This window comes from Amblyraja radiata, chromosome 12 (assembly GCF_010909765.2).
Source record: "Amblyraja radiata isolate CabotCenter1 chromosome 12, sAmbRad1.1.pri, whole genome shotgun sequence".
Lineage (NCBI taxonomy): Eukaryota > Metazoa > Chordata > Chondrichthyes > Rajiformes > Rajidae > Amblyraja > Amblyraja radiata.
Window position 1 is genome coordinate 6001943 of NC_045967.1, and position 19193 is coordinate 6021135.

General features: G+C 42.2%; 1 protein-coding gene across 1 annotated transcript in view; it reads left to right on the top strand.

The window, feature by feature from the left end:
- Positions 1 to 6977, top strand: part of nexmif (neurite extension and migration factor) — a 325589-nt gene extending 318612 nt beyond the window's left edge. Inside the window, exon 5 of the mRNA XM_033030141.1 lies at positions 4888 to 6977. The gene's annotated coding sequence lies outside the window, so the exon portion shown is untranslated. The remainder of the gene's footprint in view (positions 1 to 4887) is intronic.
- Positions 6978 to 19193: the final 12216 nt, after the last annotated feature.

A 19193-nucleotide genomic window follows, 5' to 3' on the forward strand; every position in this document is an offset into this window, starting at 1 on the left:
ATTTTCCATGCACTGCCTGCCTGGTATTTACTGAGGATCAGTTGTGATGAATTAATAATAATAATAATATATTTTATTGTCATTGCACATGGGTGCAACGAGATTTGGTATGCAGCTTCCATCTTCCGTAACTTAAATAACTAATAAAATTTAGATACTGAAACATGATTTATAAAAAATATTTAAAAAATTTAAAAAAGAGAACAGTAAAACAGTCTAAAGTGCAAATATGTTTGTGCCGGGTCGATGTGCATGAATACAGTTCATGGGGGTGGGAGGGGGGGGGGGGGCAATCAGCAGGGCCGGTTCAGAGCAGCGATAGATCTGGGGATGAAGCTGTTCCTGAGTCTGGAGGTGCAGGCGTTTTAATGGAGAGTTACATTTCTGTTTCCTGAAAGATGGACTAAGTCACTAAATTTGGACACAAGAAACTTCTTTCACGTTTTTGTCACCCTGGTATAGAAAATATGCCTAATCTGGAACGAATGCAGGAAAGGTTTATGGAGAATTGTCAGGGCTCAAGGACAGTTACAGATTGAGCACGCTGGGACTTTATTCTTTGGCGTTCAGGTGGCGGAGGGGTGATCTTATGGAGGTGTAAAAAACCACGATGGCCGTAGAGAGGGTGCATGCACACAACCTTTGTTGGGGAATCAAGAGCTGGATTTAAATGACATAGATTAAGGTGAGAGGGGAAAGTGTAATAAGAACCTGATGGTCAAAGGTTTCACAGAGGATGGTGGGTGTATGGAACAAGCTGCCAGACAAAGTGGTTGAAACAATATTTAAAATACATTTGGACAGGTACGTGGATAGGAAAGAAACAATGTAGAATGAAGGTCAAATGCAGGCAAATGGCACGAGCGTCAATGGATCCATATTTGGGCCAAAGGGCCTGGTTCTGTGCTGCTTGAGTCTAAAATTAAAGATTGAGGTGGCAAAATTTGAAGTTAAGCCTGGCACCAGGAAACAAGAAACTTAGATCATGCTTTGTAGACCATCGATGATAGTTCAATAGCTTTTCGGAGGAGGAAGTGAAACAAAACAGTGTAGATTTTGTTTAATAAAAGAATATATCTCTGTAAGGGGGAGGATTATCTTTAACCCTAGCTAGAGCCTTATGGGGTTGGAAGCGTAGCTAGATATGTCCAGCTGAATTCGCAATGAGGCAAGAGGGTGATCCTACAACAGTGTGTGCTAACAATGTCAAATCAGGTAACTAAAGAGATTGAATAATAATCGGCATTTTCTCAGCAATTTAAAAAATATTTAAATATTTTAAAAGTAGGCTTCCTCTAATGGCTCATTTGTTGTGCTCAGGCAAAGCAGAGGCCCCAAGTCGGATTGCCTGAGTCAGCTGATTATGGCTGTTTTTTCAAAGGACTCCCGCACGTCTCCTGTGGAGTATGTGTGGGATGCCAGACCCTTGCTTGTGCTACTTTCCAGGGCCTCTTGCTACAAAGTACTTGCAGGCATGTCTTCATGAGCTCATCATTTTTGAATGGCTCAGAAAGATGAGCGTGTAAACGAGCACCAAGCTAAGATGTTTTACTGCATCTTGTAGTCATAACTTTTATCATTACTTTTGTCATAATGCACAAAAATAAATCACCTCATTTTCCAGAGATGCATCTTAATAATGAAACATGCACCTTAAATCCTGGCTCCATATTGAACTACTTCATCTGTATAGCAGGCATGTTTTAGCTAATACTAAACTGGGAAGAGGAGGAAATAATGATCGTGGTTACTGAGAACATAGCTTTCTCTACCTTTTTCAATTGATTCCAGTTTTCATTTCTACAACCGACATAATGCAAAGCCATTCCTGTGACAGTGAAGTCATCTATATATGAATTGTTTCCCCAGTATGTCATGGATTAAAGAATCAGTCATAGTTATGCTCACATGTTTGATGAGGAGTAGAACATTCACTTTTGATATGTGTTCTTTCGTAAACGAGGAAAAATCAATCACAGCTAATTTCTACATCGCACAGCAATATCCCACTAACTGCAACAACTCATACGACCAGTGCATTACTTTATGTTGGTTGGGAGATAAATATTGGGAAGCACATCAGTCATAGGAAATAAAGGAACAGAAGATGGCCATTTGACCCATTGTGTCTGTGATGGTCAATAGGGTTCTTTAGACTAATCCCACTTCCTAGTTCTCACTCTGTGGCATTGTCGTTATGCTGCTTCAAATGTTCCACCAGTTGCTTCTGAAACATGATTAGAGTTTCTGCCTCTATTTTCAGGAAATATTCCTGCTAAATATACTTCAAATTATAAAATTACCTCTTCTAATCCTTCACACTTGTCTGAAATCCAGGGGCCCTCTTTCAAGTTCACCCAGTGCAATTTTATATTCTTTGATTAAATCTCCATTCAGCCTCAAACACAAACAAAAATGCTGTACACTGTCGTCATGTCAGACGGCATCTGTGGAGAAAGAAAATCAACATTTCAGATTTTCATGAAGGGTCATTGACTGAATTATTATTTTTTTCTCTCTCCACAGATACTGCCTGACCTGCTAAGTAAACAGAATTGATATTTTTTTCTTTCCATTCACCAATATTGCAGTTACTCCAGCATTTTGTGTCTTTATCTTCCATGATTCAGTGAATGTTTTTCCATGTTTGGGGTGTCTGATTAAAAAGATGTGACTTGCCATGGAACAAAGGACTCTTTTGTCGATGAAAGCAGGTCCATTAAGGTCACAGGCCTGTGGATGAGATGGTTAAGATGGCACTTGGGCTAATTTACTTTTAATGGAAGAATAGGGAGGATTCAATGAGTGAATATGGAAGAGATTTATGAGGATGCAGGATTTATACTGTGAAACAAGGTTGGAGAGGATTAGTGTTTAAGAAGGAACTGCAGATGCTGGAAAATCAAAGGTAGACAAAAATGTTGGAGAAACTCAGCGGGTGAGGCAGCATCTATGGAGCAAAGGAAATAGGCAATGTTTCGGGTTGAAACCCTTCAGACATGTGAGGGGGGGGGCGGGAAGAAGAAAGGAAGAGGAGGAGCCAGTGGGCTGAGGGAGAGCTAGGAAGTGGAGGAGAAAGCAGGGACTACTTGAAATTGGAGAAGTCAATGTTCATACCGCTGGGGTGTAAAATACCCAAGCAAAATATGAGGTGCTGCTCCTCCAATTTATGGTGGTCCTCACTTTGGCCATGGAGGAGGCCCAGGACAGAAAGGTCGGATTCGGAATGGGAGGCGGAATTGAAGTGCTGAGCCACCAGGAGATCATGTTGGTTATTGCGAACCAAGCGGAGGTGCTCGGCGAAGCGATCGCCAAGGATTAGTTATTTGCTTGGGAGAAAGTTAACTGAGATATTAATGTGGTGACTTGGAAGAGCCTAGTCCTAAAGTCATAAAAGAATGCAGATCTCAAATAAAATCAAATAAAATCACCAAATGCAGGAAACACTTAGGAGGCCAGGCAGTATCTGTTGAGAGTGAAACAATGACCTACCATTAGAGCATAGATCGAAGGAATATGAAGGATTATGGAATTGAGGAGAATGTTTTGCCCAGAGGCTGGTGGATCTGACGCTGTTTGCCTGAAATTGTGGTGCAAGTTAGATATGAAGAGTCTAGCTCCCTGACCTCCTATGGACACTGACCAAAGTAAGAAGTATAGAGAGTTCTATTAAAACCAGCACAGAACCATTGGGCTGAACGGCTGCCTTCTATATATATATTCCATATGTTTCCATGATTCCGAATAAGGAAGAGATGATTGGTACAAGAGATGAAAATGTGATTTCAGAAAGGTTACTGTATAATATTTTTCAACTGCAGAATTTTTTTAATTGTCAGAAGACCTGATGAAAGTTGTCAGATCAGTATGTGTGGCTTCCCTTTATATTTGTTCCTCCTGATTTGTTTTTGATCAGCTCAGTCCTGCGTCAACATCACAACAATTTCCCTTCTTCATATAGAGGCAAGAATAGAAATGTTGCCAAAACCATAGCTACTTGATCATTGGGGCGGCACGGTGGCGCAGCGGTAGAGTTGCTGCCTTACAGCGCCAGAGACCCAGGTTCGATCCTGACTATGGGCGCTTATCTGGACGGGTTTGTACGTTCTCCCCTTGGCCTGCTTGGGTTTTCCCTGAGATCTTCGGTTTCCTCCCACACTCCAAAGACGTACAGGGTTGTAGGTTAATTGGCTTGGTATAAAAGTTAATTGTCCCTAGTGTATAGGATAACGTTAATGTGTGGGGATCGCTGGTTGGTGGTTCCACACTGTATCTGTCAACTAAACTAAACTAAAATCAGCCATTGAGGCCCTACAAACAAATATTCACCCATACCAGATCTCTCTGTCTTGCTGGGAAATAATCCAAAGTGTCTTGCTTCTTAGCTCTTGAAACAGCATTAGACCAGTTTCCAAGAGTAGCATTCTAGACACATGGAGGTGACCTCAGCATCAGGTAGCAGGAGTGCCACCTGTGCTTGCATGTGGATCCTGCAAGGGAAATGTACTCCGATTATCAACAGACCTGCAGAGCGATCAGACCACAAATGTAAACTATTATATAGAAAATATATTACAATATAAAATATTATACAAACCATTAAACTACCATAGGTACACAAAATTGCTGGGGAAACTCAGCGGGTGCAGCAGCATCTATGGAGCGAAGGAAACTACCATATTTGGTTACATTTGCCATTTCTTCTTTGACTTCTCTGAGCAAGGCTAGTCTGTCGGACTAGCCTTGTATACCCTGAACTAAACCCATTCTGCCCAAAAATGTACCCTGTATTATGGAGTGACTGTTTTGCTGCTACTTTGGGACCAATGTTTGCTGTCCAGTTTTGGCTTTAATGTGTTTTTTTTCTCTTCTCTCTGGCCTCCTCAGTCAAATGCCGGGACCCAGGGTGAAACTCATTGGGTTGCTACAGTGAACACATCTACCTACAGATCTGGCCATTAACTGCTTATTGCCTTTCAAACTTCTACCTTCTGAGATTTGAATATACAATATACATACAGAACCTATGAGAGAAGCGGAGGTACCACTGAGCTGCTCGTGTTTCACGGCCCTAATATAAATGCATTTCCTAAATGAAAGGGAGAAGTGAAAACTCACAGAATGTAAAAATAAAATGTTTTGAGATGTATCACAGTACAATGCTAAAACATTTTAGTATTGTTTGCCTTTCTTTAGAATGAGCTTTATAAATATTGATCTGTAGAGTTAAAAGAGAATTCTAAATGAACTTTGACGTCTATAAATTCTTGTATATTTTTCAGTGTGCCAATTTGTAATATATTTTGTAAGTGTATATTTTTCTTAGAAGTGCTGTGATGTGTTTGGATGTGTGCGTAACCCTCTTATTCCTCAGGGTGTTAATAAAAGGACGTAGAGTTACATTAACTGCTCTGGAAAACCAAAATACCGAAGAGAGAGAGAGAGAGAGCGAGAGAGAGAGAAAAGGCAAGCATTTTGTGGAGGTTTTGTAATAAGCTGAATACTGTTGTGAAAGAGTGTAGTGAAACAGTGAAAAAAAAACACAAAAAATGTTTGCAAAAAAAATTTGTGGGCTCTTTGCTATTTTATAGACCCTTTCTCTTGTAAATTATTCTGACCAGTTTTTGTTGTATTGTTGCAGAGGTTTTAAATATTTGTGCTTTCAAATGCTGTACGGTACCTGTAAATGTCATTCTTGTTAACTTGATGCGTTTTTGTAATACTGTCATTTATCGAATAAATGTAAAACAGAAATTAACATTTTGAAAGAATGACTCTATGAAGACTGCATAAGCTATACTTCAGAACCAGATCTGCATCAAAAAATTTAGCTAATTGACATTTTTGGTGTAAATTACTTTTTTAAATAAAAGTTGTTCGAAGTCAAACACACTACATTTTTACGGTACTTGGAAAATATGTTTCGTTGTTTTTATGGTGTTGATGCGGATAGAATTCTAATTTTTAAATCCTGTTTTTGCTACTGAATGCCATTCCCAAAAAGGCAGCTTTAATCTTATTATTATTCAAAGCTGCAGTATGTTATATAAAATATAAAATACATAGAAATATATTTTGCAAGTGGCCTGTGTTGCAAATTTGTCACTCACCCAGTACAGGTTGGTCTGCTTCTATAATATATGGTATTGGCAATTCTACAATAGTAAACATGTTCCTATTTTTCTGGTTCATTTGGCTCTTTCTCTCGCATTTTACCCCCCAGACATTTATCACATTTGTTGCTTTGTGCCAAATGACTTCTTCCTCCCACCCCCCCCCCCCCCCCCCCCCCCCCCCCTCCCCCCCACACACACACAAAAACAAAATTCCTGTTGTGGAGAGGCCAGTAGATTAAGTGCCATGTTTTATCGCATGCTGCTATCCCTAAGCACCTGATTTTAAAGAAACGCTGTATATTATGTAAGCCAACAATTGTGCTGGATTGAGTTGCAGATTGTAGCAGTCAGAAGATTCACACAGCACTGGGAGAGAACTGTACTTGACACTTGCTTTTGTGGGACTTGATGCAAATTCAGTTATATGTAGTACAACCTTTGTAATATGTTCCAAATCTGTATATTTGACCATATTTTACATTGAGTATATATAGTAAAATATGGATATATCTGTTGTAAAACTGCTGTAAGAAAATGTGATTATATACTTCAGGTGACACGCGGAATATGTAAAACTGAACGAAACGTTTGATATTTGTTTTCTGCTGCCTTTTTTAAAAAATCAATGCATTCATATCAAGTAATTATAATTTTTAATTATATAATGTATTGCAGTTTTAAATCTAATTTGAAGGGAAATTCAGAAGAATACAGGAAATGCTCTAAATAGCACTGTCTCTGTAAGCTTATAATGAACCCATTGGGGCTCAATTTTCAGTAGTTGTTTGAGTGTGTGTTTGAAGGAACAGTTTTCTGCAAGTATTGTTAAATATTTATTTTGTATAAAGTTTGTGAAATGGTTGCATTCACCAGTGTTTTCTTTATTGTCTGGGCCATAGCCTATTGCCTGCAATCACAATTTGATGGAATGACTGCAAATGATATGAATAATTTCTTATGTTGAACGGCATTGGCAGTTTCTTCCCCTTAAACTCATGCAGAAAATCCATATCATTGTGCTGAAGTATGTCATGTTCCTTTAAATAAAAGTATAAGCAAAGCGTAACTGACATGCATATATGCCTGAGGTATTGAGACGTTCAGAGACCTCTTCCTGTCCGCTAATCAGTGTTGCATACACAGTGTGTGATGCTGAGATTGCTCTTTTAATCAGATGGAAAAACTGGTATTAAGTGGGCAACAATTTTTCTTTAAACATCACTTTCAAGATAGAAAATTCCAAAAAAATGTAAACTGCTTTGTTGATTTACATTTGTTCTCTTCTATGGTAATGGCTGGATACTGGAGGGTCTAATGCAGAATGGCAACACAGCCAGTAGAACTGAACCCTTGCAGCCCCGGGTTCAATAATGACCTTGGCTGTTGTCCAACTCTCTATAGCTGCATGGGTTTTCACTGGGTGCTCCTGTTTCCTGCTGGAGTATCATTCTTTGTAACAGCCATAGACATTTAAACCATGGAAGGGGTCAGGAGTTGAGTGAGCATTCAACCTTGCATCAGCTTTCTTCAGTGACTCTCTTCAGATTTCAGCAGATTTAGAAAAATAGAAAATAGTAGGCCATTCAGCCCTTCGAGCCAGCACCGCCATTCAATATGATCATGGCTGATCATCCATACTCAATACCCTGTTCCTGCTTTTTCCCCATATCCCTTGATTCCTTTAGCCCTACGAGCTGTACCTAACTCTCTCTTTCCCCCCGTTCCTGCTTTCTCCCCATATCCCTTGATTCTGTTAGCCCTAAGAGCTAAATCTAACTCTCTCAGTTAGAGGTTGGATCTCTTTGTTTTCTCTGTGTCTCCCTCTCCCCTATCTTCCAGTCTGAAGAAGGGTCTCGACTCGAAAGGTCACTCATTCCTTCTATCCAGATGTGCTGCCTGTCCCACTGAGTTACTCCAGCATTTTTGTGTCTATCTTCGGTGCAATCCAGCATCAGCGGTTCACTTCTACACACATAGAGATTGAAATGGGCCATTAATGCTTTTCGACAAAAGATGGGGAGAATCAACAGGTAACTATGCATGGCTTGTTCTCTTTCATCCCTTTCTTGTTGAATAATTGCAGTAGTGCAGCTGGGCATTTTATCCACTGCAGTTAACGAGAAAGAGAATATTTCAAACAGGAGATGTAGCAAGGGTCACTAGATAGAAGGAAGTCACTGAAGACATGAATGTGTCCCTCCGATCTCTGCGACAAATCATCTGTGGATCAATTGTTGTTGGCTGTCATTCATCCCTAATAGAGCCAGATAATACACACTCCTGTGGTGTATAAATGCTAGCCAAAGACAACCTTTCCCATTTTCACACTTCTTGTGATTGCATAGATGTGACTTTGAACATATTTGTTAGAAATCAGAAGGAAAAACCCAAGCCATTCGACTCAACTCCTTAACCTGCCATGCATATACTTTCTGCGTAAGGCGGAACTTAATCCAACAATTATAGATTCAAGATCGAACCTTCAGATCTTTAACTTACATAAAGCCCAAGGTAATTTCACAGTCTGCGTCTACCTGCATAGTCTGCAGATATTATCAACGGGACAACATTGCCCTTTCTTATATATTTGAGCCTGAGCATAATGTGTCCAGAACATCAGTGAGGCTGCAAAAGTAATGTAATTGAGTAGATGTGTGGATCTTGAGGCAGAACCTCCACGCACCAGCTGTGCTTCCAACAGCAAGTAAACTTGACTTTTAATAATATTCTGTTGCTTGCTACATGTAACATTGTTGTTAGTATTAAAGATAGACACTAAATGATGGAGTAACCCAGCGGGACAGGCAGCATCTCTGAAGTGAAAGAACGGGTGGTGTTTCGGGTCGAGACCCTCCCTCAGTCCGAGGAAGGGTCTCGACCCGAAACGTCACCCGTTCCTTCTCTTCAGAAATGCTGCTTGTCCCGCTCAGTTACTCCAGCATCTTGTGCCGATCTTCGTTGTAAACCAGCATCTGCGGTTCCTTCCTGCACATTATTAGTAGTAAGCTTTTCTCGGCAACGTAGTAAGTTTCAGGACAAGCGGTCACGGTGGCGCAGAGGAAGAGTTGCTGCCTTACAGCGAATGCAGCGCCGGAGACCCGGGTTCGATCCTGACTACGGGTACTGTCTGTACGGTGTTTGTATGTTCTCCCTGTGATCTGCGTGGGTTTTCTCTGAGATCTTCGGTTTCCTCCCACACTCCAAAGACGTACAGGTTTGTAGGTTAATTGGCTTGGTAAATGTTAAAAAAAATTGTCCCTGGTGGGTGTAGGATAGTGTTAATGTGTGGGGATCGCTGGTCGCCGCGTACACGGTGGGCCGAAGGGCCTGTTTCCGCGCTGTATCTCTAAATTAAACTAAACTAAAAGGGAGCTGAACCGATAATTCAAAAAAATTCCATTCAATCAGTAAATTAAATAAATAAAACTACAGATGTTAGAAGTCTGAAATACAGCAGAAAAATGCGGAAAACACTTAGCAAATCAGGCAACACACAATGAAAGTGAAACAGAGCAGATGCCTCTTTGGAAAAACTGAAAAAGAGTGTGAACGAGTTAAGTGACATTGCAGAGATAGTTGTTGGTGGTGAGGATGGATAGGGCAAAGGGAACAGGTCAGAAATGGTGAGGTCAGGGTTGACATGCAGATAACATCTTGATGAAGTAATTTAGTTGTTAGATTAGTGAGATAATAGACAGTAGGTGCAGGAGTAGGCCATTCGGCCCTTCGAGCCAGCACCTCCATTGGCTGATCATCCCCAATCAGTACCCCGTTCCTGCCTTCTCCCCATATCCCCTGATTCTGCTATTTTTAGGAGCCCTATCTAACTCTCTCTTGAAAGTATCCAGAGAACCGGCCTCCACCGCCTCTGAGGCAGAGAATTCCACAGACTCACAACTCTCTGTGTGAAAAAGTGTTTCCTCGTCTCCGGTCTAAATGGCTTATCCCTTATTCTTAAACTGTGGTCCCTGGTTCTGGTCTCCCCCAACATCGGGAACATGTTTCCTGCATGTCCAAACCCTTAATAATCTTATATGTTTCAATAAGATACCCTCTCATCCTTCTAAATTCCAGAGTATATAAGCCCAGCCGCTCCATTCTCTCACCATCCCGGGAATTAACCTTGTGAACCTACGCTGCACTCCCTCAATAGCAAGAATGTCCTTCCTCAAATTAGGGGACCAAAACTGCTCACAATACTCCAGGTGTGGTCTCACTAGTATCCTGTACAACTGCAGAAGGACCTCTTTACTCCTATATTCGATTCCTCTTGTTACAAAGGCCAACATGCCATTCGCTTTCTTCACTGCCTAGTCAAGTCAAGTCAAGTTTATTTGTCACATACACATACGAGATGTGCAGTGAAATGAAAGTGGCAATGCTCGCGGACTTTTGTGCAAAAGACAAACAACCAAACAAACTATAAACACAATCTTAACACACATATTCTTTTACATAATAAATAATGGAAGGAAAAACGTTCAGTAGAGTTAGTCCCTGGTGAGATAGGCGTTTACAGTCCGAATGGCCTCTGGGAAAAAACTCCTTCTCAACCTCTCCGTTTTCACCGCATGGCAACGGAGGCGTTTGCCTGACCGTAGCAGCTGGAACAGTCCGTTGCAGGGGTGGAAGGGGTCTCTCATGATATTGTTGGCTCTGGAGTTGCACCTCCTGATGTATAGTTCCTGCAGGGGGGCAAGTGAAGTTCCCATAGTGCGTTCGGCCGAACGCACTACTCTGCAGAGCCTTCTTGTCCTTGGCAGAGCAATTCCCAAACCAGATGGTAATATTCCCGGACAAGATGCTTTCCACCGCGGCTGCGTAGAAGCACTGGAGGATTCTCGGAGACACTCTGAATTTCCTCAATTGCCTGAGGTGGCCTACTGTACCTGCGTGCTTACTTTCATTGACTGATGAACAAGGACCCCCCCAGATCCCGTTGTACTTCCCCTTTAGATAATAATCTGCCTTTTGCTACCAAAGTGGATAACCTCACATTTATCTACATTAAACTGCATCTGCCCACTCACCCAACCAGTCCAAGTCACCCTGCATTCTCATAGCATCCTCACAGTTCACACTGCCACCCAGCTTTGTGTCATCTTCAAATTTGCTAATCTTACTTTGAATTCTTTCATCTAAATCATTGACGTATATTGTAAATTGAGGTTAGATACAAAGAAGTTTAAAGATTGTTAGCTGAGGGCAGTTAGGAAGATAAAATGGAAACAAAGAAATCTAAAAGCTGTGAATTGCGGAGCTGTAGGGAATGCCCAGAAGATTGGTCCATGCTGGTGAAGAAAGAAAAACAGCCAGTGTTGCATGAAGGGCCTGTCCCACTTAGGCGATTTTGTTCGGCAACAGCCGGAAAATAGGCTGTCGCCATATGGTCGCGGGGTGACGCCTGTATTGTCGTGAGTTGTCTCCTCGAGTGTCGTAACTTTTTTCTTGTCGCCGCTGGATTTCGAAAGTCTTCAGCTTGTCGCGGCTTGTTGCGGGTGGAGATAAGTTGACTTCGGTTGTCGTCTGTGTGGGCGAAGGTTGTCGTAGGTGTGGTCGTAGGTGGACGTCACAAGTCGCAAGGAATTGTGTCGGCGGTTGACGTAGCTTGTTGTAGCTTGACACCGACTAGGTGATAGCTTGTCGTGGACATTGTCGTAGGGTGAGTCCATTTCAGCATCCCGCTACGACTGTGACTGTCGCTGACAGTCTCCTGGGACAGGGCTTTAAGGAGGAGCAGCAGCAGAAATGGACATTCGTGAAAGAAACAGAGGAAATGGTCTACCTAAAGCTGCTGAAACCACTACTGAGTTTGAAAGGCCACAATATGCCCAGATGGAGGATATGGTGCCATTTCTGAGGAAGTTCTTCAGTCTGAAGAAGGGTCACGACCCGAAACGCCACTGATCCATTGTCTCCAGAGATGCCGTCTGTGTCGCTGAGTTACTCCAGCTGTTTAGGTATATCTGCTGTTTCCCAAGTTTACTTTGGACACTGATGCGACAGTGAAAGGTCAGAGTAGAACTGGGATGGAGAATTAAAGTGGCAGACAACAGGGAGCACAGAATTGATCTGCAGTCTAAATACAGGTGCTCCGTTAAGGAAGTCCATCTGTACGAAGGTGGACACGATACAGAAAAGCTTCGCACCAATGTCACTGCAGCTGGACGACTTGAGTTATAAGGAGAAGCGGGATAGGCTGGAACTTTTTTTTTTAACCTAGATCGTAGGAGGTTGAGGGATGACTTTATAGGGCATATACGAACAGGAGGGGCATGGACATGGTAGATTGTGACGGTGTTTTTTCATAGGGTAGGGGAATCTAAAACAGGAGGTCATAGGTTTAAGGTGTGAAGGGAAAATATAACTGGGAGTTGGGGGGGGCAACTATTTCATACAGTATGTGGCACGAGGAAGCTGTAAAGGTGGGTAACAATTACAATGTTTAAAAAACATTTGGTCAGGTACATGGATGGAAAACATCTAGAGGAATGTTGGCCAAATGAAGGCAGAAGGAATTAGGTTGGATGGACATCATGGATGAATTGGCTTGTTTCCATTCCGTATGACTCTTACTCAAAGTGGTCAGCTGATGTGTGTTTGTGTTCATTGGAAGAAAGGCACAGTAGTCATTGCTTCTCCTACATGGACTGCTCAGCTCCTACGTCATGAAGGGAGCGAGCCCATTGCAATATTGAAAGGGGAGAGGAGGGAAAACGTGGCTGGTGTGGAATCTCATTGATCATGACGGGCGGCGCGGTGGAGCAGCGGTAAAGTTGCTGTCTTACAGCGTCAGAGACGCGGGTTCGATCCCAGCTACGGGCGCTGTCTGTACGGAGTTTGTACATTCTCCCCGTGACCTGCGTGGGTTTTCTCCGAGATCTTCGGTTTCCTCCCACACTCCAAAGACGTACAAGTTTGTAGGTTAATTGGCTTGGTATAAATGTAAATTGTACCTAGTGTGTGTAGGATAGTGTTAGTGTGCGGGGATCGCTGGTTGGTGCGGACTCGGTGGGCCGAAGGGCCTGTTTCCACGCTGTATCTCTAAAACTAAAATGGAAGCTGCAAAGAATGCTCTAGTGAATGTGAAGACTGGTGAGGTGACATGTAAAGATCAGGTGTAGCTTCACACCTCCACATTCAGGGACTGTGTCTGTGTCTTCCCAGACAACTGAATCATCCTACCACAGCCAGAGAGCAGTCCTGAACTATTATCGACCTCATTGGTAACCCTCGGACTATTCTTGATCGGACTTTGCTGGCTTTACCTTGCACTAAACGGTATCCCCTTATCATGTGTCTACACACTGTAAATGGATTGATTGCCATCATGTATTGTCTTTCCACTGACTGGATAGCATGCGATAGAACCTTTTCACTGTACCTCGATACACGTGACAATAAACCAAACTAAACTAATCATTGTATAGATTTATAACACGTTGAGTGTGTTCATTAACTAGTCGACACCTCTGCACAACATTGGTGATTGGACCATTTGGTTCACCTGGCACAGGTTGGAATTCCCTCATCAAATGTATCAACTTCTCAGTCTCTCCTTGCACTTTGTACCTTTGCTGAACTGCTTCAAAGTTTCAACAAATAAGGGTTCCTTCATTAGGATTACATCTGTAAAGAGGGTTATGTTAGGGACAGCCATGAGGAAGCCCTTAGAGCTGGTAGGAATCTAACCATTTCACAATACAGCCACATTTAAGAGCTACATGTCATTTGGGCAAATCTCCTGGAGTACATCTGGGCTAGTACAGAGTTTCCTTAGAGTATGGAAGACTTGACATATGGGAATCTGACTGGACACAAATTCTCCCACAGATGGTTAAGGAATTTTTCAAAGTTGGAAAATAAGTCACATCCTACATCTTTACTTATATCTTTAGGAGTTATGGAATGGCTGTGGCAGCTGCATAATTCAAAAGATAGTCAGTCTTCAAGCCAAAAATGAAACCTCCTTGGAGAACACACTTATCAGTTCACAGTGGGAGGCCACTTAGAGATTTGGTTTGGAAACTGACAAGATAGTGTTCTATTGACGTATAAAAATCTGTATCAAACAATGCAACATCGATTGGTACTTGTGTAGGAAGGAATTGCAGATTAAACCATTGATAGACACAAAAGGATGGAGTAACTCAGCGAGTCAGACAGCATCTCTGGGGAAAAGGAATAGGTAACCTGAAGAAGGATCTCGACCCGAAACATCACCTATTCCTTTTCTCTGACCCGCTGAGTTACTCTGGCTTTTTATATATATATCATCCATTGATACTTTAAGGCTATCAAATCAAACCATTGAACATGGGACATTCTGATTCTGTGCCAGTGTGACTATACAGGAAGACAATAAATGTTCACGCTAATTGACCCTCATTGCAATTGTTTCCGATGTGTGGAAAAATTGATGGACAGTTCAGGAACAGAAACCTACATGGTCAATGAGGGATTCTGTCAAAATTCCTGCTAAAATTCTCCTGGATTCATGGGCACAATTCATCAATCAAGGCACTCTCACTGACTCCACTTTTCCCATTCTTATCCCCTCAAACTCTTTAGCTGAGTTGATAGACAATAGGTGCAGGAGTAGGCCATTTGGCCCTTCGAGCCAGCACCGCCATTCAATGTGATCATGGCTGATCATCCCCAATCAGTACCCCGTACCTGCCTTCTCCCCATATCCCCTGACTCCGCTATTTTTTAGAGCCCTATCCAGCTCTCTCTTGAAAGCATCCAGAGAACCCGCCTCCACCACCCTCTGAGGCAGAGAATTCCACAGACTCACAACTCTCTGTGAGAAAAAGTGTTTCCTCGTCTCCGTTCTAAATGGCTTACTCCTTATTCTTAAACTGTGGCCCCTGGTTCTGGACTCCCCCAACATCGGGAACATGTTTCCTGCCACTAGCGTGTCCAAACCCTTAATAATCTTGTATGTATCAATAAGATACCCTCTCATCCTTCTAAACTCCAGAGTGTACAAGCCCAGCTGCTCCATTCTCTCAGCATATGACAGTCCCGCCATCCCGGGAATTAACCTTGTAAACCTACGCTGCACTCCCTCAATAGCAAGAATTCAAACACAACACAAATTCCTTGCTGCATAGTGACGGGACATATCCAGTATATCCAGCTGTGAACTAGCCACAGTTTTACATATTTCAAGTGTAGGAAGGAACTGCAGATCCTGGTTCACACCGAAGATAGACACAAAATTCCGGAGTAATTCAGCGGGACAGGCAGCATCTCTGGATAGAAGGAATGGGTGACGTTTCGGGTCGAGACCCTTCTATGCAGAGATGCTGCCTGAGTTACTCCAGCATTTTGTGTCTATCTTCGGTTTAAACCAGCATCTGCAGTTCCTTCCTACACATTGATGAAACACAATCTTCCCTTAACAAGGCCATGCTGACTAGTTGATTAATCCATGCTTTGCAATTTACGCTTAATTCTCCCGAAGAAAAAAAAACATGTTTCCCTAATGTGAAAACAGTTACAACGTTTTGTTAATAATAAACTCTGCCAATCTCTTATGCCTCTGTGCATTGTATCTTTCTCGGTCATTTTAGTTCCCACAGTTAAATACTCTTGTACATCATTGTGTATTGGAGGGGGGGGAGAGGGGGGGGGGGGGGGAGGGTTATTTTTTTGTGCTCGCTCTTTGTCTTTCTGTTTTCCTTTGTATTTTTAAACCTGCCCTTTGTTAACTCCTTGAGGCTGTCTTCACTATTGCGCTCTTGGTCTCTGAAATTAGCTTATTCTTTCAACATTCTCTTCAACATGTATTTTGGATTCCCCTTTTCCTTGTGAGAACCTTCACCACTTCCACGGATGCCTCCCTCTGCTTTTGCAACACCTAATCGGAAAGCAGTGCTCACACTGCTCATGTGCCAAATAACCTCCGTCTTTGTAACACTGTCCTTATCTCAATTGACAAGATTTATCCCTTTGGCATTTCTCCTAATAATTGAATTGTGAATGCCACCACCTAAATCCTTTCTCATCAATGAAAAATGCTGGCAGCTTCAGCATCTGTGGAAAGAGAGATTTAACATTGCAGGTTGAAGATGAAGGATTCAGATTCTAATGAAGGAACTTCAACCTTAAAAGTTCCTCTCCAGATATCTCACCTGCCGAGTACTTCCTGAATTTCAGTTTTTATTTCAGGTTTCTAGATCTGCAGTCATTTGATTTCCTTTCCCACCAACAACCTTTCATCGGCCCAGCCTCACCCCTCAATGTCCAGAAGAGTCCAAGGGTGATGGGAGGAGCTGAGGGTCCGTTTCCATGTTGTATGACTCGATGATTCCACCCCACCTCATCTTTTTGTTACATAGTGTTCTCCTGAATGTTGAATTTGTCTAGTGTAACCGCTTGACCGAGAGTGGTCTTCTCCCTGCAACCAGCCTTGTGTGCACACCGCACCAAAATTCTTGCAAGAATCTCAAGGGACAGATATAGTGCCAATCAAGAATAAAATGTTACAGCTAGGTCATTTAGTATCACTTTATGTTTATCTGATGTCTTTAATATCATGGAAATAATCATGAAGGCCTTCACAAGTTCACAAGTTATAGGAGTAGAATTAGGCCATTCGGCCCACCGAGTCTACTCCACCATTCAATCATGGCTGATCTCTGCCTCCTAATCCTATTTTCTTGCCTTCTTCCCATAACCCTTGACACCCATTCTAATCAAGGATGTGCCTATCTCCCTTAAAAGTATCCACTGCCTCCACAGCCCTCTGGGGCAGAGTTCCACAGATTAACTACCCTCTGACTAAAGAAGTTCCTCCTCACTCCTTTTTAAAAGAGAGCTCTTTAATTTTGAGGCTGTGACCTCTGTTCCTAGACTCTCCCACCAGTGGAAACATCCTTTCCACATCCACTCCATCTAGGTCTTTCATTATTCTATAAGTTTCAATGAGGTCCCCCCTCAACCTTCTAAACTCCAGCACGTTGAGGCCCTGGTCACTGAGATGTTATCAAGCAAAGTTTGATCGTGAAGACCACAAGGATACAACAATGGGCAAGCAAAGCTGACTCAAAGAGCTGTCTTCAATGGGTGGTTTAAAGGAGGAGAGGTTGGTGCAGTGATGGAGAGGAGGCTGGGGATACAAGTTGATGGGTAGGTTTGGGGAGAATTTCCAGAGCTAAGCTGAAAGTATATCATTCAATGACTCTGTGGAAGGGGTCGTAATGGGAAAAGCATGTAGATCCTCCTGGAAGAAGTCAAGAGAAAGGGAGGGATCAACCCATCAGGAGGGGAATCAAGAAAATATATTTTCATACAGAATTCTGTAATTCTGACATACGCATGTAGTGGTGACAGTGGACCAATTAGAATATTTAAAGTTGGGATGGATGTTTTTATTGTAGGCAAGAATACCAAGGAATATGGACCCACACGGGAGTGGGGTTGTTAAATTATGTTGGTCCATACATCAAACTGGCTTCATTGAATGGTGAAGCCATAAAAAATAATCAGATATTGTTCCACAACTTCAACGCACAGTGAAGCACGATCCATTTAACAATAATAGTTCAACTCAACTTTAACCATTTTGACTCTCATTTTGGGGTTGGGGTCATAGTGAGATGTAGCATGGAAACGGGCCTTTCAGACCATCCTCGTCATACTAATCTGAGATGAATCTATATTTTAAAATTCTCCCCAGGTTCTCAAACTCCCTCCAAAGTGTCAGAGGTTATGGGGAGAAGGCAGGAGAATGGGGTCAGGAGAGAGAGATAGATCAGCCATGATTGAATGGTGGAGTGGACTTGATGGGCCGAATGGCCTAATTCTGCTCCTATCACTTATGACCAAAGTCTACCACTCATTCACACATTCACAGTGGACAAATTACCAACCTACCTGCAACGCCTTGACATGTGGGAGAAAAATTGAGCTTAAAGAGAAATCCCATATGGTCAGGGAGAACGGACAAAGTCCACGCAGATAGCATGCGAGGTCAGGATTGAACCCGAGTCTTGAGCACTGTGATGGAGTAGCTCTATGAGGCCGCCGCAGTGCTGACCAATTTAAGCTTGCTTTCCTGTCAAATGTTAGCTCAATACACTGAGTTAGTTCAGCCATATTTTTAGTCTCTTTACTCTCATTCCTTTAATAAAAGTCCCAAGTTGATCAGATGTTAAAGAAATATCTGAGGTATTCTTCAATAGTGACATATTGTTTTCTTGCCCATGCTTGCATTACGGCGATGAAGCTTTTGCAATGGAACAAGCCTGGAGATAATGTGTGGTCAGGTGAATGAAAGATTCTGACATGGCAGGGTGCCTATGAGAAGAGATGTCAGATTTAATGCTGCTTTAAGAAAAGGGATGAATCATGTGGTAGAGGCTTCATCGGGAGTTTCAGACGGGGAATGTGGCAGAACAACACATTGTAAACAAACAAGCCACCAGCAGCTAACCCTGTGTGAAAAGTAAAGGCTACTCTGATTAATTGTGTTACACGAACTAAGCAGGTGTTGACCACATGTGATGTCAAACACAAAGCATTTTTTCAAAGCGATTGATATCGTATCGATAGGAAGATGAAAGAGATCAGTCTCGGTCAGAATCCTTTTGAAACAGTGGATGGTGAAGCACTGTGAAATGTTCATTTATCAGGAAACCACTTCCAGGCAAAGAAAGCCTTAATTTGTCTGAGTCCCAGGCTGACATTTAGGACATTAGGCAGCTTACTGGATGTATTTTCCTCTACTGCACACTCAGTGACTTTATTCGGCATTGAAAACATTAAAACCATAGCAAAAGATAGGAATCTCAGCTGTTTCCACTGTGTGGATCAATTTTGAACATCCAGCATCTTTTCTTATCATCAAAAGATTAGATAATGTTATGAAGTGAGATTGAACAAAGAATCTGAAATGTCAGACCTGTCCTGTTAGCTTGTGTATCAGGTCTGTTTCTTGAAAGACATTGTGTCTGATTGCTTCCCTTTGGAGAGTTTCATTATAACATAGCCTTAAGTGATTTATTCCCCATAAACCTATACTCACTAATTTTAAATTCAAGTTTCAGGGACTTTTCCACTTTGATTTTT